Genomic DNA, 27,973 nt, shown 5'->3' on the forward strand with positions numbered 1-27,973 from the left:
TCAAAGCATTCCCGACAGATGGCTGTCCAGCTGCCTCTTGAATGCCTCCAGTGTCGGAGATCCCACTACCTCTCTAGTAATTAGTTCCATTGTTGTATGGCTCTAACAGTTAGGAAGTTTTTCCTGATGTCCAGTCGAAATCTGGCTTCTTGCAACTTGAGCCCATTATTCTGTGTCCTGCACTCTGGGATCATTGAGAAGAGATCCCGGCCCTCCTCTGTGTGGCAACCTTTCAAGTACTTGAAGAGTGCTATCATATCTCCCCTCAGTCTTCTCTTCTCCAGGTTAAATATGCCCAGTTCCTTCAGTCTCTCCTCATAGGGCGTTGTTTCCAGTCCCCTGATCATCCTTGTTGCCCTCTTTTGAACCTGTTCCAGTTTGTCTGCATCCTTCTTGAAGTGCAGAGACCAGAACTGGACACAGCACTCAAGATGAGGCCTAACCAGTGCTGAATAGAGGGGAACTAATACTTCACATGATTTGGAAACTATACTTCTGTTAATGCAGCCTGATATAGCATTTGCCTTTTTTGCAGCCACATCACACTGTTGGCTCATATTCAGCTTGTGATCAACAACAATTCCAAGATCCTTCTTGCATGTCGTACTGCTGAGCCAAGTGTGTCCCATCTTATAACTGTGCATTTGGTTTCTTTTTCCTAAGTGTAGAACTTTTACTTCCACCCAGTTTTGTCATGCTGTGTCCCTATAAGTATCCAATTGCATACTATGGTTGTACAATACTTCCTTTACATTTTAAGTATGCCTTGGGGTAGTCATGGTTCTCCATTGTTTTCATCCTGAGGGGCAGATAGGCTGAGAAATGGTGAGTAGCCCATGGTCACCCACTACACTTTATAGCTTATTTTCATTTTGAAAAATTAATTAAAACAATTTACATGCAGGCAAAATTTATTAAGCGGATTCACACAATATGTGTAAAGCACATCCAACTCGCATTTAAAGCGCATGACTTCCCCTAAAGAATTCTGGGAAGTGTCATTTCCCCCTCACAGTTATAGTTCTCACCACTCTTAACAAACTGCAGTTCCCATGATTCTGTGGTGGGATTCATGTGCTTCAAATGGGTTTTGAATGTGCTTTAAAGGAATGGTGTGGATCTGCCCTAGGTATGATGTTCATTCAAGAGTGAATTGAAAAGAACAACTTTAAAAGATACTTCTTACTCTTACTCATTTTTCAGACCTCTTTCTGAAGTAAAGGGTCAAATCTGTAAAAACATTTGGAGCAGCCACATTAAAAGATAAAGGCAGGGTATTCCAGGCAGGGGGTTGCCAACCCTGCTTGGATATGGATGTCTTTGCAGAAGAACCCTAGTCAAGGTTTACCAACAGCACAGTCCAAACTATATCTACTTAGAAGTCAGTCCTGTTGAGTTCTATGGGGCTTAATCCCTTAGTAAGTGTGTTTAGAATTGCAGCCTTCAGGAGCCTCCATCTTTACTCCCCAAAGCTCCCATCTAACATCTCCACAACACTAGGCTCCTTTGTCTCTGCTGTGGCCTTCTGGTGACTGCTCTAGCCTGAAGGCACTTAACCCTTCTTGCTGAAAGCAAGTAGGCTAGATTAAATGTTCCCTACCCAGGCTCATATATATAAAATATAAACGGCATTTTGTCAAAAGTATTTTTGTCTACATTTTATACCTCATCCTTGGTTTTCCAAGCTTGGCATGGAATGCTTCTCATACAGAATTAATTTGAAATGCTGTATATTTATTATCATAATCATCATATTCAAAATAAAAAATATATGTACCGCCTTCAAGTTGATTCCAACTTATGGTGACCCTATGAATAGGGTTTTCATGAGGCTGAGAGGCAGTGACTGGCCCAAGGTCACTCAGTGAGCTTCATGGCTATGTGGGGATTTGAACCCTAGTCTCATTTTGTTCTCACAACAACCCTGTGAGATAGTAGGTTAGACTGGCCCAGGCAGGGTTATTTAGTGAGCAAAAATGATGCAAATAGGATCTCTTTTAATTGTGCTATCGACCTGCTTACTTCCACTCTGACTGGGCATCTTGCAGCATGGGGAAGAGATGGGGGCACATCACAGCTGAAGTTCACCCACATAGGAGCATTATCTCTTGTTTATTACAGAGACGCCTGTTGCAGGTTTTGCTGCTGAGAGCAGCAGTCAGTTAGTGCGGCCACTTGCGTCACAGCTTGTTGATCCTGAGGAGGCAAAACTAGAAAGTGAGGTTCAGAAAGGAGGCCCTGTGCACGAGGAGGAGGAGGGCATGAAGCGGTGCCAGTTGCCCACAGCCACATCTGCAGAACAGCAAGTACCATGGTTTGGCTTTGAGAAAGCTTGTACATTTGTGAGCCAGAGTGGGAAAAATGTTGTTGTATGATGCAATTACTGCCTTCCAAGGATCAAAAATCTGAGATCAGCTGTTTCCTCCTCGTCCAATGTGAAGAAACATTTTGAGGTAAGCCTTTGTCATGCTGGTCCTCAAAGAGTGTCCATTGTCTATTTATGTTTAAATTGTGAAGTTCCTCTTCCATTTTTTCTTGGATTCATGCTTTGTTCTTCTTCCTCAGAGGGCACACCCTGAGAAGCTGAGAGCAATTGAAGAAGCAATAAAGGCAAGGAGACGTGGCCTTCCTGAACCAATGCATGACACCCCTCCTGCCAAAATGCTGAAGCAGCAGCAGACAACCCTTGAGAGGTGGGGATCTGGCAGGGATCTGCTTCTTCTGGCAGCCTGCCTACACCCTCGCTTCAAACTAGATCGGCTGGAATCGTGTCAGGCCACCACCCATACCAACAAGTAAGAACATTAGGGAAGCCCTTTGGGTGGATTACTCCAAGGGAAATGTTGTCTCAAGGGAGGCATCAGAGGGCTTAAGGTGGTAGGCAGGGGCTGGGCCTTTTCTTCCTGGGGCTCCTCATCACAACCTTGGATTGCTGCAGGTAATCCTTAAGTGTCTGCTGTGCTGCCCCATGAGTGTGGTGACTTGGTCACCTTCCTACCTTCCATGTCATCATCCACAGGCTCAGGCTGGACCCTGAACCAGGCATCAGGAAATGAAGAGCAGATGATGGTTTCCTAAGATATATGTGTTAACATATCCTCTCTCTTTCTTAGATACACAATGGAAGCCTTGTTGAAAGCTGAAATAAAGATGGGTGTACTTAATGAGGACAGTGATCAGTCTTCAGATAAAGACCAGGAAGGAGATGACTTAGAAGATGACTTCTTTAACTTTCTGCCCCAGGGCAAGAAGTCAGCAGTGGACACTGCTGAGGACCTGAGGTCTCCCAGCAGGGAAGTGTCATCACTCCATGGCTTTCCACGTGTGCTGCGGTGTTTTTTGCAGCACAACACAGGCATGCCTTCAAGCGCCGCTGTAGAACGCCTGTTTAGTACTGGTGGCAACGTAATGACTGTAAAAAGACATTCCTTGTCTGACATGCTCTTTGAGCATCTTGTTCTTTTGAGACATAACAGAAACATATTATAAAAGCATTTCAAGTGTAAAATCTGATTTCAAGAGTTGGGGTATCTTCATTGCTTGGGGGGATGTGAGATTCTGTTATGCCATTATGTTAATCTTAAGGATAATTTTTTTTATTCTACTACCCCCTGTGTGTGTGTGTTTATTTTTAATATTGTTTTAGGCTTCTTAGATGTGCAGCAGCCAAGGCCAGCACCTTGTAGGAGTTTTTAAAAAAAAGTAACTGAAATGTAATTGTAGTGATTACTTTTGAGAAAAAGTAAAGTAATCAGTTACTTTCAGAGCAATTGTAATTGCAACGGTAATTACTACTTTTTGGGCCAAGTAATTGTAACTGTAATTTATTACTTTTTAAAAGTAATCTTCCAAGCTCTGCATTTGGGAATGCCAGACTAATGGTTTTGAATGAGATCCTAATAATGTAGCATTTTCCCTGATTTTTGTACACACCTCAAGAATCCATGTAAAAGAAATTCAGCTGACTTAGGCTTTATATACATGAACACGTTAGGCCAAAGAAGAACAGAGCTTCTGAGTAAAGAAATGAGATATGATTTTTCATGTATTTGGGAGCCAGAGATATAGAGTGCCACCAGACTCTTACTATTTTGTGGGAGGAATTCAAGTGCACATCAGAAATTTGGGTTTGCACAATTAAAGTGGATTAAAGGGCCTGTCACCTAGAGCAACAAATTTACTTTTTTTTGTAAAAAAACCAAAACTTTTTGCTGTTAGGAAAGTGATTGGGAAATCCTCTGAAAAGGGTGGGTTGTACAACTAATTAACTAATTAACTAATTAACAGGAAGATTTAGAATCATCGAATAGTAAAATTGGAAGGGGCCTATAAGGCCCTCAAGTCCAACCCCTTGTTCAATGCAGGAATCCAACCTAGAATCATAGAATAGTAGAGTTGGAAGGGGCCTATAAGGCCATCAAGTCCAACCCCCTGCTCAATGCAGGAATCCAGATCAAAGCATTCCTGACAGATGTCTGTCCAGCTGCCTCTTGAATGCCTCCAGTGTTGGAGATCCCACTACCGCTCTAGGTAATTGATTCTATTGTTGTATGGCTCTAACAGTTAGGAAGTTTTTCCTGATGTCCAGTCGAAATCTGGCTTCCTGCAGCTTGAGCACATTATTCCGTGTCCTGCACTCTGGGATGATTGAGAAGAGATCCCGGCCCTCCTCTGTGTGACAACCTTTCATGTACTTGAAGAGTGCTTAAAGCATACCCGACATGTGGCTTCCAGCTGCCTCTTGAATGCCTCCAGTGTTGGAGAGCCTGCCACCTCCCTAGGTAATTGGTTCCATTGTTGTACTGCTCTAACAGTTAGGATGTTTCTCCTGATGTTCTGAAATCCCTGTAACTTGAGCCCATTATTCTGTGTCCTTGGAAGTGAATCAGGATGAAAGCTAATTGTCTGAAAGCTAATTGGAATAAATGCTTAATAAAGACCAGACATAGTCTAAATTCTATGTAAGCTTTGTGCAAGCAAATCAGGATGAATGTTCAATAAACAGGTTGTCTGAAGGAGCCCATAACTGCATACACCAGCCCTGCCCTAGGGAGCAGTCATGGAGCTGCTGCAGCTGCTGTATGTGCATACTGCTAAGTCTCTCCTCCCACCCCACTCTCTGTGTGAGTGAGTGTGTGTGTGTGTGTAGATATGTGCAAGTTGTCTCTCCCCCACTACCCACTAGGACCCCAAGGTCTCCTACTTGGTCACTCACTGCCAGCTCAGACCCCATGAGCCTATATGTGAAATTAAACTTGAATTGCATTTGGCATTTTAGTGCCCATTCACTGTGTTAGGATTTTCCACATTACACTCATTTATATTGAGCTACATTTGCGATTTTAATGCCCACTCACCCAGTTTGGAAAAATCATTTTGGAGCTCTTCACAATCCCCCCACTTTTAATCTCCCTGAATAATTTGGTGTCATCAGTAAATATTTATTTATTTAATTAAATTTCTGTCCCACCCTTCCTCCTAGAAGGAGCCCAGGGCAACAAACAGAAACACTGAAAACACTCTAATACATCTTAAAAACAAAAGACTTTAAAATATATTAAAACAAAACATCTTTTTAAAAAAAGTTTAAAAATCAGCTTTAAAACCTTTAAAAGCAATTCTAAAACAGATGCAAACTGCGACAAGGTCTGTACTAGGGTTGCCAGGTTCAGGGCTTGATCCTGATCCTGTATCTTTAGGAGAACAGAAAGTCAGCCAAGTGAAGGTGTTCTTGCAACACTGTAATGAAAAAAAAACACAAGGTGGAATTCTCCCTCCCCCCTGCACAACTTTTAAAGATACAGAAGACCTCTTGGTTGCCAAGCCCAGCTCAGAGCAGATTTTGGGGTGGGCACACCCAGTTACTTATTTTTTATGATTTTATGACATCATTATGCATTTATGAGCATTTCAGAAGCGTGATGATTTTGATGGAATAAATGTTTTGTTATTCTTGACAGGGAGAGTCCCCAGATCACAGCGATACATGATACGGGGTACCTCAATATATATTTTGGGGTTCAGAGACATGCTAACTTTGGCTTGGAGTTGCTGTAGCTGTGAACTTGTCTTTTTTTAGTGTTTTTAACTTTCAAGCAAATAAGGAACTGGGAACTAGGAACCAACTTCAGCGTCATTATGTTATCTGAGACTGATGGGAGTTGTAGTCCAACAACATCTGGAGGGCACTATGTTGAAGACCCAATTAGATTAACACAACTCCCTTCCCACCTACCCATCTGTTTCAAACACATCCAGAAAAGTATGTCTCTTAAATTCTATGTCTGACAGTGCGTTCCTTTCAGAGGTAAAAATTAATCTGCAATCATATATACTTACCCATTTAACTCAATGAGGCTTAATTTGGAGTAGACATATGTAGGGCTGGACTCCACCAGAATACATTTCAGCATTTCAGGGGCTATACTTTATTAATGCTGTACCAATTCCTGCTTATGTACATATATTGTCTCAGCCTAAGCTACCTCACAGAGTTGATGCAAAGATAAACAGGGGGAGGGAATGGCAATGGTCATGGCATTCACAAATCAAAATAAATCTGGGGAAGGGGCCACACACAAGTAATAAGATGTCTGACAGCTAGAATGTTAACAGGTGAAGCTTTCCCCATAATTGTAATTTTGTACAAAAAAGGTTACTCCATTTAATTTCTACCTGCCCCACAGCTGTCCATAAGAGCCTGATCTCCTGCAGTGCCACCCCTAAACCATGCAAAGAACTCAAGTAAAAAAAACAACCACAGTATTGGGCCATTTATTTTAAAAAAAGAACAGTATGAAATACGACATTCTCTGGCAAAAATAAGTTATGAGACAGTAGACATAAAAACCCACACACAAAGCCTTGAGCTTTTGGCTCTCTCTCTCCCTGCTGGTAAGAAAGGAGAAGTGGGGAGGGAGGCAGAAGCCACTTCGAGCTTTGCATGCCACACACATGCGTGCGTGTGCGCACGCACGCACACTCGCACACATCATCTCTCACCTCCACAACCAGTTCTTCATGTCCATTTTTCTGCTGCCTTCTTGCCCTCCAGCTCTTTTCTCCCTCCACTCCTGTCCATTTTTAAACAATTGTTTTCTCCACGCCGTCTCGCTCTCCACCTCCTCGCTCGTTGCCTCCTAAGCACCCATAGAGCATGAGGGAAGAGCAACACTGCACAGAAGCCCGATTTGAAGCACATGATTTTTATCCACAAATCAGAGGAGCAGAAGACTTCCCCTGCTCCCCCTCCCAAGTAATGCCCAAAAGTAACTCTGGAAAGTTATAGTTACAGCTCAAAAGTAATGAAGTTACTACTCGTTCTATTACCAGCAAACTGTGATGAAGTTACCCACTTGTTACTCAAAAAAGTAATAAATTACAAGTAACTCGTTATTTGTAATGAGTTACTTCCAAGCTCTGACTAAAGGTCTGCTTCCTATGTTGTGCAGAATGGACTTCCTGATAAGATGGTATCTGCAGGAGGCCCTCACTTGCAGAGCACAGTGATTGACTGGGTGTATATAGGGTATGATGATCTTTCAGGTATCCTGGTCTGAAGTTGCATAGGGCTTTGTACACAAAACCAGAACCTTGAACTTGGCTATAGCTAGTGCGCAGTAAATATGGCACCTCAGTACAGATCATTTATGAACAAATCCCAATACAGATTCTTTAAAACCCCATTTGTTATATCCCTTCATAGTAAGAACTATATGTCAGTTTCTGCTCTATGGATCAGTAGTTACTGATCCACAAGAGGACCTCTCCTCTTATCCCATGGCTTTACTAAGGAGCCTCTGGTGCAGGATTTTAGCCCTATTTGGGCATTCTAAAACAACTGGCCATAATCACATAAGGGATAAGAGCAAGGTCTTGTGTGCTTGGCTCACTCTCACATGTGTGCTTGGCCCTTCCTACACATTGTCTCCTGCACAATGTCTCCTATATCACCTCTGTCCACCCCTGCTTTTTGACACTCTCAATGTACTCTTAAAGGCTTACAGGAATTACCTTTGCAGAAGCCAAGTTGATTCTTCTTCAGCAAGACTAAATATAGCAGCCAGCTCATAAGGTTGCATCACTCCACTTACAAAGGTTATCTCATTCACCCTACATAGGTTCCTGATCCTTCTTGATATTAGTCTTAGCTTGGTGCGAGTTGTCAATTGCTCCAACACAATGCTAATCATGTACATGAAAGAGACAAGCTGCAAGGCTGTAGATTTGAAATGATGACTTAACCAATAATAGAAGAAACTGGGGCCTTCCAAATAGCCAAGGTGGTCAGAGAGTTCCCTGGTGGAAGTGGCACTGCCAATTAAACACCGTTCTTTCATTAATTTGGATCATATCTTTGTCTTTTACCCCAGCTCTGCCTACTTCTCTTCCCTTCTACTTCTCTTTTTTTCTTCTTTCTTTCCTTTCCTTTTTCTCATTTCACAATTCCCTGTGCTCTCTCTCGAGACACTGTCGGCTGGATATACGGCTGCTGAGCTGGCTGCTGACTGAATCCTCTCCACCCCAACCTCCCTACTGTGAGCACCATGTGAGATCACATTCAGGCTTTCCTTGCTCCGAAAACACTGATAAACAAGATTACCCCCTTGACATACTTTCACCTTTTGCCAGTTGATGGCTGTGAATGAGTTTAGCTGCAGACCTTTCTTAGGGCAGGGGTTAGTCTGAAAAGCTTTGACAGAGAGCTCTCCCCTAGAGTTCACCCCTAGAGTTCACCGTATTGGCTGGGATTCAGCTGGTGCAGTCAGGAGTTGCTGTGTTTGGACTGTGCGATTGAAGCTCTGGAGAGAATGTCACAGCTGTTCAGCTCTGCTTGAATGGAAGACGTTTGGCTCCCAGCCATGTGGGCATCATAGCAAGACTTTCCACCACCTGCAAAAACCACTTGATCATTGCAGCTTCTCTTTCTCTACTCCCCCCTCTCTTCTGCAGCTAACTGGCAATATTCCACTATTACAGTGTTCATACAGATTCAAGGTTAAAAGAAATCCACCAATGTTATGTACAAAAGTTGAAGGTGAGACTTTTTAAATACCAAGGATATTAAAAGAGGAATAATGTCATACCTGTGCCTTGTAGCATCTGCCTTACGGGGCCGTCAAATTAAGTTTCGTTAAAAGCAGCAGCTATCATGCACATTTTTTTATTGTAGGTTGTTTGTCATTCAGACACTTTGCCCTGATAAAATACTATTCCCTAAACTAATATTTTTTACTAGGAGAGAGGGGGTGAAATCATACTGCAGAAGTGCTATCTGCTCTAGGATGACAGAAACAGTTATGATTATGACTTACAGCAGTAACCAAATTGCCTGAAAATGGACGCTGTGCCTCTGCGAAAAGGAGATGCTTCACCCAAAGTTAACGCTTATATGGACAGGCTGTTTTCAGAAATTCAGAAAGAGCATTTCTCAGAAGGTAGGTTTACCTAAAAACTATTGAGATTGACACTAGATAAATGGCTGTTAGCAAATGTGAAAAGTGGCTTCTCTACGCCCGACTGGCAATTTTCCTATTGCTGCTGCCGCCCTTACACTGTGCTGGCTATAAAATGACATGAGTTTTCACTGAGATTAATTAAATCAATCAAAATAATATTTGTTTTCTTGGCCATTTTACTGAGATCTCTAAATGGGCCTGCTGAGACCTCTTTCTCCCCAGAAGCATTTGTTTCCTATTATGCTTGGGACGTATCAGTAGCTTCCAGTGTAAATAGCTTCCCTCCTGCTGGTTGAGTTATCAACAAAGGTTTTTGTACAGCTCTGATTGTCGCTGTTGAATACTTTATTGCTTCTCCAGTGCTCTTTCTTTGAAGACATTTAGTATGTCAGAACACAGTAAAAGAAAACTCACTATTCACAAATACAGGGTTGTGCAAAAAGTCATTCATTAACCAGATCTAACCCAAGATGGTATGTTTGTAAAGGAGAGTGACCTGGCCCTTTCTGTAATTCTATTATAGTTTCCTGTTGAATGTCATAACTGCCTTTCATGGGAGCATTTTAAAGAATGGGGAAGGCACTCAGCTTCCTGTATTCCTGTAAAATCATAGAGCTGGAGGGCACCTTTTCATAGGATGAAAAGTATTAAGACATATATTCTTCCCTAAGGTAAGGCTGCCTTTCTGAAGTTTCAGCCCATTGTCCTGTCCTGAGAAACAGTGTGAACAATTGTAACCTTAGTGTACCCTATTCCATCTCTCTTTCCTTACAATGTGTCTTTTCAACCATTTTCATCCTCATAGATTCCTTATGAACCTTTTCTTTATGAGCTAACCAAATAGGATTTATTTCCTGTACAAGATGAGTTTTCTCTATTGAAATTCATTCCTTGCAGGGGAATCACTGACACCTCAAAGTTCCATGTTGATATGTGTGTGTGTCTGATCTGTTATATCCCTGCCAAATCACTTCATTACTTTGGGGAGTCTCTGTTAGTGAGCCCCCAATGCTCAGAGGCACAGCTTGTAACCATCACAAGCCGTGCATACTGTGAACCCTATTCTGTGGAATTCCCTCCCTGCTGAGACAAGCCCCCTCCCCACTGACTTCAGGTGCCTGACAAAGGCTTTTCTTTTTCAGCAGGAATTTTAAGGAAGTTTTCTGTTTGTATGATTAATGTTAATCGATTTTATCCACTGTACGGTTTTTATCATTTTTATGTACACCATTTTGAAACTTGGGTAATTAAGAAGTAAATAAATACCTTAAATAAAAAAATAGTTTTAAATTATGGGAAGTGTAATAAATTGCTTTGAGATGGTGTTCACCTTGATCAGATTCTTTTGGACTCCATTAGTTGAATGCTGAGGATCACCACAGGCAAGTGTTGTGGCGCTCCAAATATTGCTTATAGTGGAAGAGAAAGGTGTATGATAAGAACCAAGGTAAACAAGGTCAACAGCCTGATTTTATAGCTACTTTCTCTGAATCACACAGAGGCTGTGCATTAAGGATTCCCCTCCTGGTGGTATTAAAACTGGTGACTAGTCCCAGGGTACTGAACCTATTTCAACCCTTGCATAGCAGCCTTTTGTGCTCCTGTATTTTTGTGTTCCTCCACCTCCCATGTAGTACAGTAGTGCCACACTAGATCTGGTCCTCTCCTGCCTCTTTGGAGGCAACATATGGACCTGGTTCACATGTAACACTAAGTATAGTACATGGCATAGTACAAATGAGCAGTTTCCTGGAGAGAAAATCACAGTAGGTTTTGAAATTCTTATATTAAGAGAATAAAGTCTGTCTTCTTGATTAACACAGCACACTACATTTGAATTGGGCTTCTCAGCCTTGGACTTCTAGTGCTTTGTATCAGGGAGGTTTTATCTGGTAAGGTTAGAAGATCGTTCCATAGTCTTCGCTTTTGAGTTACTTTCTTTTCTAAGCATCTTTGTGGTAAAAATCCTGCTATCAGTAACAAATCTGGATTTGTTGCTGTTGCTATAATTATCTTGATTTTCCCCAAAGTTGCTTGTGATGTTGAAACATTGCATGAGCAAAATAATTTTCTCTACCCCCTTCCTGGTGGAATCTATTAAGTCTCTTAGAAATTACTTTTCTTTAATTATGTTTTACCTCTTGGAATAACAGAATTTAAGGCCTTAGGGATTATCTGAGTTGCCACAGAATTCTGCTTAAGGGTAGTTGAAGCTGACTAGTGACTCTGAGGACAAAAGAGGGCTGTACATTGTGAGGAAAGTTAACACAATTTCTGTAATAATATCAAATTATTTTTGGCTTACACTCAGCCCTGTAGCTGTGAGCCTTTTGGGAGTGTTTGTAGAGATCTAGAAGGAGACAAACAGAAATAATTGGGAAGAAAAGCAACCATGAAGCATTTGGTGATGTGGGATATATACCAACAGTGCAGCTAGTTGTGACATCCCAGCTTTTGTTTAAAAATGTCTTATCTAATGTACTGTTTTTGGAATCATGAAAACTGGAAAAGCTGATATCAAAATGGTATCCAATGCAATTTGCATCTGTTGAATGATCAACAGGATCTACAGAACAAGGGTACTCCTGGATCCAGCTTTGAACCAGGATGTCCCAGTGATGGTTATGGCCAGGAGTGCTTTTGCCCAGTTTTGGTTGGTATTCTAGCTGTGCCTGTTTGTAAACAGATCTGATCATGATGACACACCCACTTTTTCAGGATTATTGCAATGTGCAGTATGTGTGGAGCTGCCTTTGTAAAGTCTCTGGAAACATCAGCCAGACTGTTGGCCAGAACCAACTATTAGAACGTATGACTCCGATACTGCAGCATCTTTACTGGCTTCTAGACCATTTCTGGGCCCAATTCAAAGTGTTGTTTTTGCCCCTAAAGCCCTAAATGGCTTGGGAGAAGATTAACAAGATTCCTCCCCCTCCCTCTATGAGCCGACTCAGCTTTAAAACGCCTTTAGAGGGTCTGTGCTGCATCCCACCAAATATCTAAGTTGTGTTTGGGTGAGACAGGACGGAGGACCTTTTCGATGGTTACACCTTAACTCTGGAACTTCTTTCTGAATCGGGTCTGTCTTGTTTCCTCTTTTGTTTTTTAAAAAAACAAACTATATTTTTATTGATTTATTTTAATGTTTTAGAGTCAACAACAAACAAGAAAAGAACCATGTGGTCATGGTACATCAGAGAAAATGTGAGTTTAAATGTCAGTAGAGGACAATTCATATCTCAACTCAGGAACGAGAAGAGTCAAAACCCTTTGCAAGGTAAGTGCATTTGTCCAAAATGATTCATGGCTTTTGGTAAAAAAGGAGTCTAGCTGAAGACTTTATTAACATGTGAAATGAATGAGTACTATCTTTCTGTGAAGGCATCTGAATGCACAAGGCCATTGCTCACCTGCATTAGTTGCATTAATTTCTCCATCAAAGATTGCCTCCACAGTCTGCCCACAGAAGTGCAGGCAGCTGGGTTGCTTTCCATTTTAATTGCCTGAAGAAGGAACTTTGCACCAAGTCATCTTCACAAATGGTCAATAGGTCTAATTTTGCACCAGGTGCCACACACTGCTAACAAATCTTCCCAATATTTTCTTGTCAACTTACACAATCACCACACATAGTGAGTTGCCGCTGCTCCACACCCTCTCCAGTATTTAGGAGAAATGTCTTCGCTAATTTGATGTAGCTTTTGAGGAAGGGCAAGACATTTCCATTTTGGCAGGCATTTGACTTGTTGCACTGTTAATCTTTATCTCTTAGTTTTATCTGCTGTTTCTTTTCTCTTTTACATGGTATTATTATCTGTATTTTACTGCCATTTTATGGTTTACTATATAGAAAGTCACCTTGAAAGTTTTCAGTGGAAAAGCAGGGTAAAAGCATCATTTAATACATGAATGCCTATTTCTTCAGATGTCATTCCTCTGGCCGCAATGTGAGTTTTTAGGGATATTCTCTTCCTCAGCTACTATATGTATTATTATTATTATTATTATTACCCACCATTCACCCAGAGGTCCCAGGGTGGCTTACAACAATTTTAAAATACGGCATTAAAAACAATTAAAAACATCCTGTATGGTAAATCGTTCTGAGATTACACGATGTAACCTATATTTAAATGAAATGGTTGGAGTCTGATGGACAATCTGCCAGGATGTCTTCATGAATCTCAAGGGAATCTGGAAAAAATGACTTCTTCAATAAAACCACAGAAATGTTTTGTTTCCAAATACTCCATCTGGGGATACTAGGGTTTAAGAGCTCATCTTGAGGTAACTAGGGAAATTCACCCCCCCCCAGTCTTTCCATGGGTTGACTGAATGAATGGTGGCAAAAGCTAAAGCTGAGAGCTATTCTGCTAAGGGCGGTATATAAATTGAAAATAATAAATAAATAAATAACATGAGATGTTAAGAACTGGTGTCTTAAACTTACCTCATGGAAATGGATTGGTTAGCCCAAAGTAATTTAGCCCAGAAGAAGATGTGGAGGTATGAAGCTGTCGCATGAATAACTAAATGCTAGCTAGGATCTTGAACATTCTTTTTTTTTTTTATAATAATTTTTTTATTATTCAAATTTTTATAAAAACAAATACAAATACAACAAAAACAATACAACAGAAAAAAAATAAAATAAAAAGAAAAACTTGACTTCCGATTTGTTACAGATCAGCTATAAGTATATAATATATATCAAACCTGTCTCCTAGAACATACGAAATTCACTTTTTTCCAAAGTCTATCTTAATTAATCGTCAAATCCCATTATCATCATTTCATTTTTTTCTTTCAACAAAAAGTCCAAAAGAGGCTTCCATTCCTTAAGAAATATATCTGTCGTTTTTTCTCTAATAAGACATGTCAATTTGTCCATCTCAACTAAGCCCATTAATTTCAATAGCCATTCTTCCATTGTTGGTATCGATTCCATTTTCCACTTTTGTGCATATAGTAATCTTGCTGCCGTGATCATATATAATATTATTCTTCCATATTTCTTTTCCTTTTGTCAAGAGAAATATCTGAGGCTATAAGTAAAATTAAATTAGGAAAGGCGCCAGGACCGGATGGACTATCAGCAATGTATTACAAATGCTTGGAGGAGGAACTTTTACTACCTTTACAGTATACAATGAATTCTATTTTACAAGAGGGGAAGATACCGGATAGTTGGAAAAATGCCAATATAACATTAATACCTAAAGAGGAGCAGGATTTAACTAAAACAAAAAATTATCGGCCAATATCTTTACTGAATAATGACTATAAAATTTTTACAATGATTTTGGCTGAAAGAATGAAAATAATATTGCAACAATTTATTCAGGAAGATCAAGCGGGGTTTTTACCTAAAAGACAATTACGTGATAACGTCAGGAATGTTTTGAAAGTGTTGGAATATCTAGAACAACGAAATGACATACAAGCTGCTTTGATTTTCTTGGATGCTGAGAAAGCATTTGTTAATTTGAATTGGAAATTTATGTTTAAGGTTCTAGAGCAAATGGACTTTGGAGATAATTTTATAAAATGGATCAGATCGATTTATACATCACAGAAGGCACAGATAATTGTCAATGGGGATTTAACGGACTCATGTGAAATACAAAAGGGTACAAGACAGGGATGTCCATTGTCCCCCCTTCTATTTATTCTGGTTTTAGAAGTGCTGCTTAGAGACATAAGGCAAGACAAAAGGATTTCGGGAATAAAGATAAAAAAAGAGGAATATAAATTGAGAGCATTTGCTGATGACTTGATAATTGTATTAGAAAATCCCTTGGAAGGAATCAAAGTATTGATGGTTAAATTAGAAGAATTTGGACCATTAGCAGGATTTAAGATCAATAATCAAAAAACGAAGATGCTGGTGAAAAATTTATCTGTAAGAGATCAAAAAGAGTTAATGGAGAAGATAGATTTTAAAATAGAAGAAAAGGTGAAATATTTAGGTATCATTATGACAAATAAAAATTCAAAGTTGTTTCATAATAATTATGAAAAACTATGGACAGAGATTAAGAAAGATTTGTTAAGATGGGATAAATTACAGTTGTCATTAATGGGTAGAATATCTGTAATAAAAATGAATGTATTGCCGAGAATGATGTTTCTATTTCAAGCAATACCTGTCATATCCTCTGATCTACCTTTCAAACAATGGCAAAAAGATATTTCTAAATTTGTTTGGCAGGGGAAAAAACCAAGAGTTAAATTTAAATTATTACAAGACGCCAAAGAAAGAGGAGGGCTGGGATTACCAAATTTGAGACTTTATTTTGCTGCTTGTTGCTTAGTCTGGATAAAGGAATGGATTCTATTGAGGAATAAAAGATTATTGGATTTGGAGGGTCACAACCTGAAGTGGGGATGGCATGGATATCTATGGTATGATAAAGTAAAAGTTAATGTGGATTTTAATAATCATTTTATAAGACGTCCTTTGTTGAATATATGGAATAAATACAAAACAAGGTTTTTTTTGAAAATACCACTATGTGTTTCAAGTCAAGAAGCATTTTATAGAAGAGAAATGGCTGGAAAAGAGAAATGGTTAACTTACCAAGAACTATTAGAAAATGGGCATGGTGAATATATAATGAAAGAGAAAGAACAACTAATAAAGGAAGGATATAGTTCACAATGGTTTGCCTATTTACAATTGTTAGAAAGATTTAAAATGGACAAGAAAATGTATGGGTTTGAAATAAATAAATCTGATTTTGAAATAGGTTTGTGTACAAATGATGAATGTATAATTGCAAAAATGTATAAATTTTTATTAAAAATGGACATGGAAGAAGAACAAGTAAAAGAGAATATGGTTAAGTGGGCAAAAAAAATTGGTTATAATATACAAATGGATCAATGGGAAAATATGTGGAAAAAAGGTTTGAAATTTACATTATGCTATAATCTTAAAGAAATTTTTTATAAAATGATGTATCATTGGTATATGACTCCAGAAAAGTTGTCAAAAATGTATAGTAATGTTTCTAATGTATGTTGGAAATGTAAACAACAAGAAGGATATTTTTATCATATGTGGTGGTTGTGTAAACAGGCAAAATTATTTTGGGCACAGATAGGTAGGATGATGCAAAAAATCTTAAAGATAAATATTCAGTCAAAGCCAGAATTTTTTTTATTGGGTTTTATGGATAAACAAAAGGATCTTGAACGTTCTTAACAAGATGACATGCCTTTTTGAAGAAACTAGAGAGAAGGCTTTAGGGGAAAAGTTACTGAGATCTTCAAGAAACAAAATTTCATAAAAGAAAGACTGTAAACAGATTAATAATGAATGCCTATTCTTCAATAGGCGTTTTCTCTCTCTTTCTCTCTCTCTCTCTCTTCAATAGTTTCTTATTCCAGCCATGCATGAACAGTTCCAAAGGTTAACTTCGGGTGAAAACAGAAAACTACAGAGTGAATAGTTGCAATATAAAAAGGTTCAGCCAGCTCTAACTATGTGCATGGTTGGTTGCCTATGCACTGAGCAAACCTTTGGGTGAATTTGGCCAAGAACTGATATGTTAATCATATTTACAAGTTATCAATGCTGTGTCATACATAGTGTAGCTTTTCAGAAAGCAAATTTTTGTAAGCATGCCTTTAAAACTATCCATTGTTTAAGATTGTATTATAACATTGGTTTCTGTAACATGTCCCCATCTTCTTTTTACAAAATACATATTTTGGAAGGGATTTTCTGATTTATCCTGGTTTTGCAGGCAATGATACTTTTTAGCATGCTTGTTCCTTTCCCTTGCTTACATGTGTGGGACTCAGGCCTAACCTCTGCAAATACAGGTGTTGTGTTGCCATGTCATATCTGTGATGTCAACCATGCCCTCTTTGTGATCTTGCTCCAGCATCATCACATTCACCTCTAATTGGTGGTCACTAGAGATGGGATGCATTAGCCAGTGTTGGTTCAAAAGCATTCTATCCACCTAATAGGCCGGTATTGATTTGAATTCGTTCTTTGTCTACTAGCTGTTTTTACTGATCTAATTTTTTCTCTTGCAAAAAATATTGATCTTAATATTGATATTTTTAAAGGAAATATTGATAATTTTAGAGAAATGTTGATAAATGAAGGAAATTTTGATAAAATAATCATTATTAATATTGATATTTTAGAGGCAGATTTTTTCTAAAAAAAACCATTTTTGGAAAAAGCTGTGGAAATTGCTATGTAAAAATCCAGTCTGCATCAACAGAGAATAAGCGAATTAATGGAAAATTTGGTACCAAATCTGAATTGGGTGGAATTCTAGCACATCCCTAGTGGTCACTCATATCTGGGGTCCTAAGGCAAGGAACATCTGGGACTTTAGAAAGAAAACTGCCATTCATTCTTTCTATATGTGTTCACCTATCAGGCTGTTTTATGCAAAGTGCTCCCTTTTTGTGCAAAGTGCCCTTTCTCCATGTTTTTCATCACCTAAATTCTCCCTTGTGTACTCTAAGTGTCTATGACATGAAGCCAGAATGATATAGCCCCATGCCTCCATGTTGGGGAGGTTTATATGCAGAATTATGCCATGTCCTATACTCCATTGTGGTAATGTGGATGGAATGAGAGGCAGTATGGGGGCTGAGTTGGTTGGGAAGATTTGGACCAGCTCTGTCACAAAGTTCCACCATTGTAGGGGGCATGATTGGGGTCAGCAGGTATAGGAATTGTCATCACTTTACTTCTCCCCTGTCCTGTCCATCTACATCTACAGCCCCTTTTTAGCTGCTACATAGGTAGAGTTGTGACAATGTTGCAGACACACCAGCATTGGCATATCTGTGCAGTTGTGCTGGCATATCTCATGTGGCACCAACATACCTTGCATTTCATTGGCATAGTGGGCTTCTGCAATATACTAGAGTCCTCTTAGCTGGTGTATTATTATTATTATTATTATTATTGTGTCATTTAATATCAGTCTCTAGTCAACTCACAACAGATTTAAAAACATACAAAAATTTAAAACAGAAACTATAAATAACATCATAATACTATAAAATCATACCAACCCCCAAAAGCCACAAAATATTGTCAGCAGCTCAAAACATCACCCAAATAAACAAAACTATAGAAAGCAGCCCATTATATACCAAAATAAACTATAAGAATCGGCCTGTCGTGTAGAATTGCACCCTTAGTGTCATAGCTTAACCCAAAGTGTTGAGTGCTGGAATCAATGCATACACTCTAATGCAGGGTTGGGGGAACTGTAGCCCTACAGATGTTACTGGACTGCCATTCCCATTATCCTGATGGGCTGATGGAAGTTGGACTCCGGGAGCATCTGGAGGGTCACAGAGTCCCCACTCCTGCTCTAATGGATACACTCTAAGTTGAACCACTTCTCTTACAGTTTTGATGATCTGTAAAGGTGGAAAGAAAATGAATTGTATCTTGTCCAATTATTGCCCCAAATAACTTGCAAACTGCTCACCAATCTGTCACAGGCATAATTGGACTGGCAGGCCACAGCGGGTCTTTGGGGTCTCTTATGAGTCCAGAGACTACTCCACGTGACCCCACATGCATGACATATTCAGAATCACTTCAGGATGATTCTTAAACACTAAGAAGCATTTGTGTCCAAATTCAGGTCAAATCCCCTATGAGTAAAGATTACCATTTTGGGGGCTTTTTAGATACTACTCATGATGACTGTGCTCTACCTCTACTGTTGAAGGCAGTATGCCTTTGAATACCAGTTTCTGGGAATCACAAGTGGGGAGAGCGCTGTTGCACTCAGGTCCTGCTTGTGGCTCCTCATAAGCAGTCTGGCCACTGTGAGAACAGGATGCTGGGCTAGATGGGTCTTTAGCCTGATCCAGCAGAGCGCCCATGTTCTTATGTAACCACCATGGTCTCATCCCTTTCTTTGCAACCTGACAGATATGAGTTCAGAAGTAAAGTTGACCTTTGGGATTCACTCAGGTGGATTTCTTACCAACTACAGAGCTTGGAAGTAACTAGTTACAAGTAATGAATTACTTGTAATTCATTACTTTTTTGAGTAACGAGTGGGTAATTCCTTTTCATTTTGATTGTAATAGAACTAGGAGTAATTTTACTACTTTTGTGGAGTAATTGTAACGATTCCAGAATTACTTTTGGGCATTACTTGGGGGGGAGCAGGGGAAGTCTTCTGCTCCTCTGATTTGTGGATGAAAATCATGTGCCTCAAACTGGGCTTCTGTGCAGTGTCACTCTTTCCTCGTGCTCTGTGGATGGGGAGGAGGCGGAGAGTGTGACAGGGTGGAGTGGAGAAAACAATTATTTAAAAAAACAGATAGTGGTGGTGAAGAATGGAGTGGAGGGGAAAAGGATCCGGAGGTCAAGAACATGGATAAAGGAGGAGAAGGTGGCAGCAGCAGAATGGAGATAAAGAACTGTGGAGGTGAAAGATGACAATGTGTGTGTGTGTGATACTGTGTTTGCACTTGGCACACAAAGTGGCCTCCACCACCCTCTCTGGCTACTGTGCTGCATTTGCAGTATTTTAACTTTTTTGCATCTGAGGGGAAAATGTTTGCTTGGGTGAGTGTCCCTTAGTTGGTGGCAGGGCAGGGTTCTAGAGGTGGTTAAGTGAGAGAGATTATGCTTGCTAGCTGAGTGGAGGGTGGGGTTGCACTTGGTTTGGCGTGCAAAGATCTGAGTAATGGCCTCAGCCTCCCTCCCTACCACCCTTACCAGCGGAGAGACCACCATTGCTATCTTATGGATAAAAATAATTATTCTCTGTATGTTTTTGTTTATTTTTAATGTTGTTTTAGGCTACTTAGATGTGCAGCAGCCAAGGCCAGCACCTTGTAGGAATTTTTTTTAAAGTAACTGAAATGTAATTGTAGTGATTACTTTGGAGGAGAAGTAAAGTAATCAGTTACTTTCAGAGCAATTGTAATTGTAACGGTAATTTCTACTTTTTTGGGCCATGTAACTGTAACTGTAATTTATTACTTTTTAAAGTAATCTTCCAAGCTCTGACCAACTGGTAGTCAGATTAAGAGAATGTAGCCTAATAGGAGATGGCTGTTGATTCTCAAAGGCTCCTTTTCAATAGCAGGTACATCAATGGTCTTTTTTTTGTACGCCTTCTTCTAATTTTATTTTCTAGCAGAAAGAGTAACCATAGAAGTGAAAATTTGCCCCTTATAGGTTAAAATAATGATTATACTTGACAAGAAAATAACTTGCTGCATGCAGCCTTGTTATTTTGTAAATTTATTTAATGGGTTTCATTTTTCCTACCTGACACATTTGCCTATTGAGGATATACCCAAGATAAAATGTATTTTTTATGGTTTAAGCAGTTTCTGATTCCTTACATAAACATGATGAATGCACCTCTTTTCATCTGATTGCTGGAAAATATGCATTAAGCAAAAAATTAGAATTAGCAACCCTCATGGGAAATGGTTGAGCCTGCAAGGAGAATTTCCCTACTTCTTATGCGTCTTTGGCTTTTATTATTGTTATTTTTACTAATAATAATCATAGCAGCCATGGATGACCACACAAGCAGTGCTAAAAAGACAATTTTGAAAATGCAAATCAACTGAGGGACTAGGATGGGGTAATCAGTGTGTTAGAGATCTTGATGGATAATTCATGAGTGAGCCTAGTGAGGCAACAGGAATCATCCACACTTCATCCTTTTGCATTAAGGAAAGGGACCACAGTTCAGTGGTAGGGCATATGCTCTGCTTGTAAAAGATATGAGGTTCAATCCCTTGCATCCCCTTTTTAAAGACTCAGGCATCAGGTTATGGGAAAGATCTCTGCCTGAGACCATAGAGCAGGGATTAGGAACCTGACCATTGGATTTGCTGGAACTTACTAGGGTAGATGGGAACTGGAGTCCAGCAACATCTGGAAGGCTACAGGTTCCTCTCCCCTGCCCTAGAGAGCTGCTGCCAGTCAACACCGACAACTGTGGGCTAAAGGGACAAATAATTTGACCTGATATAAGGCAGCTTCCATTGCAGAGAACCCAATCCATTAAGAGAGCCAGATACCTTTGGGCTGCACATGTACAGCACTTGAGTGTACATAATGTTTTACAGTTTGGGTCACGTATTCTGCAATGACCTATATTAGCAGGCTTGTAATCATTTAATTTATGCACCTAAAGTATTTTAACAGTGCCTTTTCACAACTCAAGACAGCAAAATAAAAGGGCGGGATCAAAATAACAAAAGCCAATAATCACATCTGAAACAGCTAAAATCATAACAATGAAAACTGGACAGGCAGAAAACCAAAATAATAACTATCTAGCAGCTCTCCACAGCTGAATGCCCACAAGATTAAACATGTTTTATATCCTTCCCAGAAAGAGATGAGAGGCATAAGCTCCAATGTCCTTATTTAGCAAGGGCAATCCTTATTTTCTGGTTGCTCTTCCTAATGAATTATTATCCCTGTTTTTGTCCCTAATTCTGCCTTTTAAGGATGCCTTGTTAAGAGTTTGCTAGTGTGAATTAAGAACATAAGAAGAGCCTGCTGGATCAGGCCAGTGGCCCATCTGGTCCAGCATTCTGTTCTCACTGTGGCCAACCAGATGCCCATGGGAAGCCCACAAGCAGGACCTATGTGCAAGAGCACTCCCTTTTTGTGGCTACTGGCAACTGGTTTTCAGAAGTGTGCTGCATCTGCCTATGGTTGCAGAGCACAGCCATCATAGCTAGTAGTCGTTGATTGCCATATCCTCTACAAATCTCTCTAATCTTCTTTTAAAGCTATCTAAGTTGGTGGCCGTAACAACCTCCTCTTGAAGTGAGTTCCATAGATTAACTATGCACTGTGTGAAGAAGTACTTTCTTTTATGTGTCCTGAATCTTCCAGCCTTCAGCTTCATTGATTGTCCACGAGTTCTAGTGTTATGAGAGAGGGAGAAAAACTTTTCTCTATCCACTTTCTCCATGCCATGCATAATTTTATAAACTTCTGTCATATCTCTTACTTGCCTTTTCTCTAAACTAAAAACTTCGAATGCTGCAATCTTTCCTCATGAGGGAGTCGCTCCATCCTCTTGATCATCTTGGTTGCTCTTTTTTGAAACTTTTCCAACTCTATAATATCCCTTTTAAGGTGAGGTAACCAGAACTGTACACTGTACTCCAAATGCGGCCACACCATAGCATAATTATGAGAGTTTTATTTTCAGTACCTTTCCTAATGATCCCTAGCATGGAATTTGCCTTTTTCACAGCTACCACACATTGGGTAGGCATCTTCATCAAGCTATCCAATACGACCCAAAGGTCTCATTTCTGCTCAGTCACTGCCAGTTCAGACCCCATGAGCATATATGTGAAATTAAGATTTTTTTTGCCCCAACACACATCGCTTTACACTTGCTTACATTAAATTGTGCTTGCCATTTTACCACCTATTGTCGGAAGGCAGAGCTGGGGTCCCAATCCCGGGGAGCTGGATCCCAGAGAGTTGGGAGAAGAGTATTCGGATGGATGGCAGAGGGAAGGGGGAGGAACTTCCCCCCTTTGGAGCGAAGACGAAACAGAGGAACTGCCAGTGATAAGGTCGCTTAGCAACGGGGAGCCTGAGCCCTCCCTGGACATTTTCACGCCTCCCCCTCTTTCAGGCTCAGAGCAAGAGGGGAAAGAGGGAGGGCTGCTCACAGCCAAAAAGCTGGGAGGCAGTTTATCATCAGCCCCTCCCCTATCCCCCATCCTGGAATCAGAAACTTCAGAAGAGGAGGGGGTGATGCTTCCCCCCTCACCGCGCACACGCAGACAGCTCAAAAGACAGGAGAGAAGGGGGGAAGGCGGGCAGTACCTGAGGGGCAGTTAAGGAGGAGCGAAAGATTGCGCGCCCGTTTGGCCCCTTCTTAAAGAACAGGCAGGAAGAAGTCCCTTGCTCTGTCAACTTTCTCCCAATGCCGCAGGACCTGTATCCCTGTATTGCTTCATGAGAAAACGCAGTCTTTGTTTGGACATTACCCTAATAAAACACGAATTAACTACAGCCGTTGGTCTGGTTCCTGAGTCACATCCTGGGCCTGACACCTATTCACTCACTTTGGAGAGGTCCTTTTGGAGCTCTTTACAATCTCTTTTTGTTTTAATAACCCTGAACAATTTAGTATCATCAGCAAATTTGGCCACCTCAGTGCTCACCCCAGCTCTAAATTAATTATGAACAAGTTAAAAAGCACAGGTCCCATTATTACAATACTTATTCTTTAGGGTTGAGCTGGTTCTGTCAGATGTCTGTAAGTTAAATATCTGGTGGTTGAGGTGTCTGGTCTCAGGCTGCATTCAGACAGCAGTTAATTCCTCTTTCCTGAAGTTTCCTTATCTGGTAATGTCAGCACTTTATTCTATCTTTCTCACAACATAAAAGCCACTTCTGGAAATCTAGTGGAATATAGTGGAAGTTTAGCATTCATTTCCATGTTTCCAGAAAACCCCATTAACCCAGAAAATTGTGGGAGTAAAGTGATGAAATTTGGGGCAGTATACCAGCATGCAGTTTTTTCCTGCCATTATCATGGGAGAACAGGAGTGCACATGTGCGGAAAGGGTAGAGTAGCGATATGTCCAGTAACATTTATTGTTGCATCACACCACGCCCACTGGTGTGAATGAAATTTAGGGCTCGTCTACACTGCAGTTAGAGGAAGGCAATGGTACACCACCTCTGAATACTGCTTACTATGAAAACCCTATTCATAGGGTCGCCATAAGTTGGGATCGACTTGGAGGCAGTCCATTATGGTTTAGTGTGTGTTTGGTGCTACTTGCATCCCCTTTTAATTTGCATGGCTCACATGACATTACTGGCAAACTGAAGCTATCACACAGTTTCCCCCCTGTAAATCTGTACTAACCCAATCCGCTTATAATACAAAAAGTTTAGAACACTATGGCTCTACTCTGCTCCACATGTCTTTGAAGATGGTTTGCTTCAATGATTTTTAATGGGCAAGTGAATCGTCACTTTCAGCTGTTCTCCTTTCTCTGCCCACTAACTCTCCCATAAATTCCATTTGGATTCCTGTGCTTTATCTAGAAACTTCTGACTGCTCTGTCCTCCCCCTTTCACAGTTTGCTGCAGCCCTCCCTTCTTTTCTACATTTCACCCCGAGCAAACTGCCTTCACTCCTTTTGTTTCTTAAAAAATCTGAAATGGATTTTTAAAAAGAAGTCACCTCAAAAATATTGATATCATTATTAATAGTTTGAGAAAATATCAATATTGATATTTTCAGAAACTATCAATATTGGTATTGATATTTTGAGAAAATATTGATATTGGTGTTGGTATTTTTGGCAAATATTGATATTTTTAAAAATTATGTTGATTTGTTTTTCCAGTGGGGAAAAATTAACTCGGAAAAAGCAAGGGGCAGTGGAGAAAGGGGAGGCAGATGACCCTAATTCTTTTCAACTGCCAAACTTTAGGAAGCAGGGGGGCAGGAGGGAGTGGAAATACTGCTCAGGTAAAAAATATTTGCACATGCCCAGTAACTGATCAACCAGAGGGAGTAAAAATATAAAATTAGAGGGCGGGGCCACAAGGAAACAGTGACACAAATCCTTCCCAGAGGAACACCTACCTGGGTGAATGGAAAACAATGGATTTGAAGCTACCATTGAGCACGAAGCATGGACCTTGCAAATCTATTATGATGGTAAAATTTGCTATAAAGAAATGCTCCCATGTGGATAAGCCCTTAGTATGATATGGCAGTATTTTGGTCAACAGTTTATTTTTATTGTATTTTTAATATTTTTATTCTATAGTTGCTGTTTTTAAACGTTGCCAGGCTCAGGGCCTGAGAATGATTCTGTATCTTTAAGAGAAGAGAAAATTCAGCCAAGTGCAGGTTTTCTTGCAACACTGTAATGGGAAAAACCACAAGGTGAAATCCCCCCTTCCCCCTGCACAACTTTTAAAGATACAGAAGACCTCTTGGTTGCCAGGCCCAGCCAATGAGGCCCTGAGCCTGGCAACATGAAGCTCACTGGGTGACCTTGGGCCAGTCACTGCCTCTCAGTCTCAGAGGAAGGCAATGGTAAACCCCCTCTGAATACAGGGGCGGCTCCAGGAATGCAGGGGCCCTTGGGCATTAGCCTGCCCCGGGCCCCTCTGCTTCTCTTCCGCAATCCTGCGGATCACAAGACGAACTTACAAACTGCCCGCCATCCCCAGCGCTTCTCGTACCTTTCTCTGCTGTTCGCGCAGAGTTGCCATCAATAAAGATGGCGGCAGAGGCTTCAGTCCCTTACGGAAACCTCGGCCGCCATCTTTATTGATGGGAACCCTGCGTGAACAGCAGAGAAAGGTAGGTGAAGCGCGGGGGATGGTGGGCGGCTCGGAAGCTCGTCTTGTGATCCGTGGGATCGTGGAAGGGGAGTGGAGGGCCCCTCAGGGCCTCCCCAGGTGTTCCTAGAGCTGTGGGGCCCTCGGGCCAGTGCCCAACGTGGCCACCCTTTGGAACCGGCCCTGCCACTTATCATGAAAACCCTATTCATAGGGTCACCATAAGTCGGAATCGACTTGGAGGCAGTACATTTTTGATGTTTTTAACAAAATAGCGGTGTACAAATATTATAATAAATAAATAAATGCCACAGTTCCATAAGGCAATGGGTACTGCAGTGTGAAAGGAAAGTTGGGACAGAAGTGCTACCATTATAATCAGTAAAACTAATACAGTAAACCCAATGTCTGAATGCAGCGTAATACACACACATGAACCCAAAGATGCCATGTAGTGTACAACATCCTAGTTCACATAGTGATGACTCTTACTTTGACAATCAGGTAGAGTTTGAAGGACAGCCTTTACCATCCTGGTGCTGTTCAGATGTTTTGGGATAACTCCCATCAGTCCCAGCCAGCACAACTGTTGTAGGATAACAAGCTATTGTAGTATAACCACCTTCATGGCCTTTGAAACAATGCAAGATTGCACTGAATTTGCTCAGAGCAAGCCAAACTATTCCCACCCACTAGGGATATGAGTATCTGGGGAGGCTTAATGTTCTTATGTTTGAAATGCTTCCTACTCTGTATTCTGCTGTTATTATAATTTATAATTTATATTGTTATAGTGTATTTTAGTGTATTGTATTTCACTGTATTTACTATATGTACGTCGCCTAGAGTGGCCATTGGCCAGATAGGCGACACACAAATTAAATTTCATTATTATTATTATTATTATTATTATTATTATTATTATTATTATTATTATAGTATCTGTCAATTTCAGTCCACAGTTTCTTGGTTTTCCAATCCTAAAGTCAGTTCTCCGCATTTCTGCATCAATTTTTGCTTTTTTAAAAAAGTTCTTCTGAATATTCTTCACTATTTTAGTGCATTCTTTTCAAAAACACATTTTTATGTTTTGACTAATTCCCTGGTAAGAGGGATTGACTGTTAAACCTCTCTGGGAATTGTATCTTTAAGAGAGGACTAGAGGTCTCCTGACAACCCTCAGCACCCTTTACAAACTACAGTATCCAGTATTCTTTTGGGGAATCCATGACTATTTAAAGTGGCATTATACTTTAAATTTAGAGTTTAGACAGGACCAAACTGTGAAAAAGGAACCAGCAAAGATGCTCATTAAGTAGGCAGAACAAAAAAGTTCCAACTCAGGCTGGCCCTGACATAGGCAGATGAGGAGGAGGCAGAAGACATGGACAGGAGCAGCTCACCCAGTGGAGCTGCAGCAGTAGCTTTCCAAAAGTGGTCCTGTGGCCCCTTAGTGGGAGAGGAAGGTGCAATGCGCAAGGTGGTGATGAGATTGGGCCTGTGTGAGTGCAATGGCGGGAGCAATGGATTGGATCTCCCACTGTGTCCATGGGGCCACAACCTTGATGATGCTTTACCCCTAATGCTGCTGGTAAGTGACAGCAATAGTGCTCCCACCCACCTGTCATTCCACCAGATCAGCCACTCCTTGGCTGGGTGGTCAAATTCCAGATCAAACCAGAAAGACAAGTCTACTTGATGGGACACATTTTTCTGAATGATGAACCAAGTCTAGAGCAACAGGACCCATTGCACTTATTTAGACTGATGAGAAGCAGTTCCCTCTCTAGGTATTTAGTGGCTGGTGATACAGGAAAGGAAAGATCAGGGCAGGAACTCCTTCAAGCATACAAGCTACCCTAGGCCCTGTTGCCTCCATCCTTGGCTTAAGTGCCTCAGCACCTTACAGCTAGAAAGTGTGATGGAGGAACATATAACCTTGCTCTTTGCTCAGACAAACTGCGAGGCAAATACACTAGTCTTCCATGAAAGAAGATGGAAGCAGCTTTAACAACTGAACAAACTGCTTTCCTCCCACTCTGATATTATTTGACATCTGCTTGCCCTACAAATAATTGCTTTTGAACCTATACATCTTGAATGTCAAAACAATAAACTGAATAAACTTGTAAATCATTTTCTGGTATAAAATGGGTGCTTTATCTGGATCTCCTTTTCAATGCTAAAACCT

The sequence above is a fragment of the Rhineura floridana genome, chromosome 4 (assembly GCF_030035675.1).
Source record: "Rhineura floridana isolate rRhiFlo1 chromosome 4, rRhiFlo1.hap2, whole genome shotgun sequence".
Taxonomy (NCBI): Eukaryota; Metazoa; Chordata; class Lepidosauria; order Squamata; family Rhineuridae; genus Rhineura; species Rhineura floridana.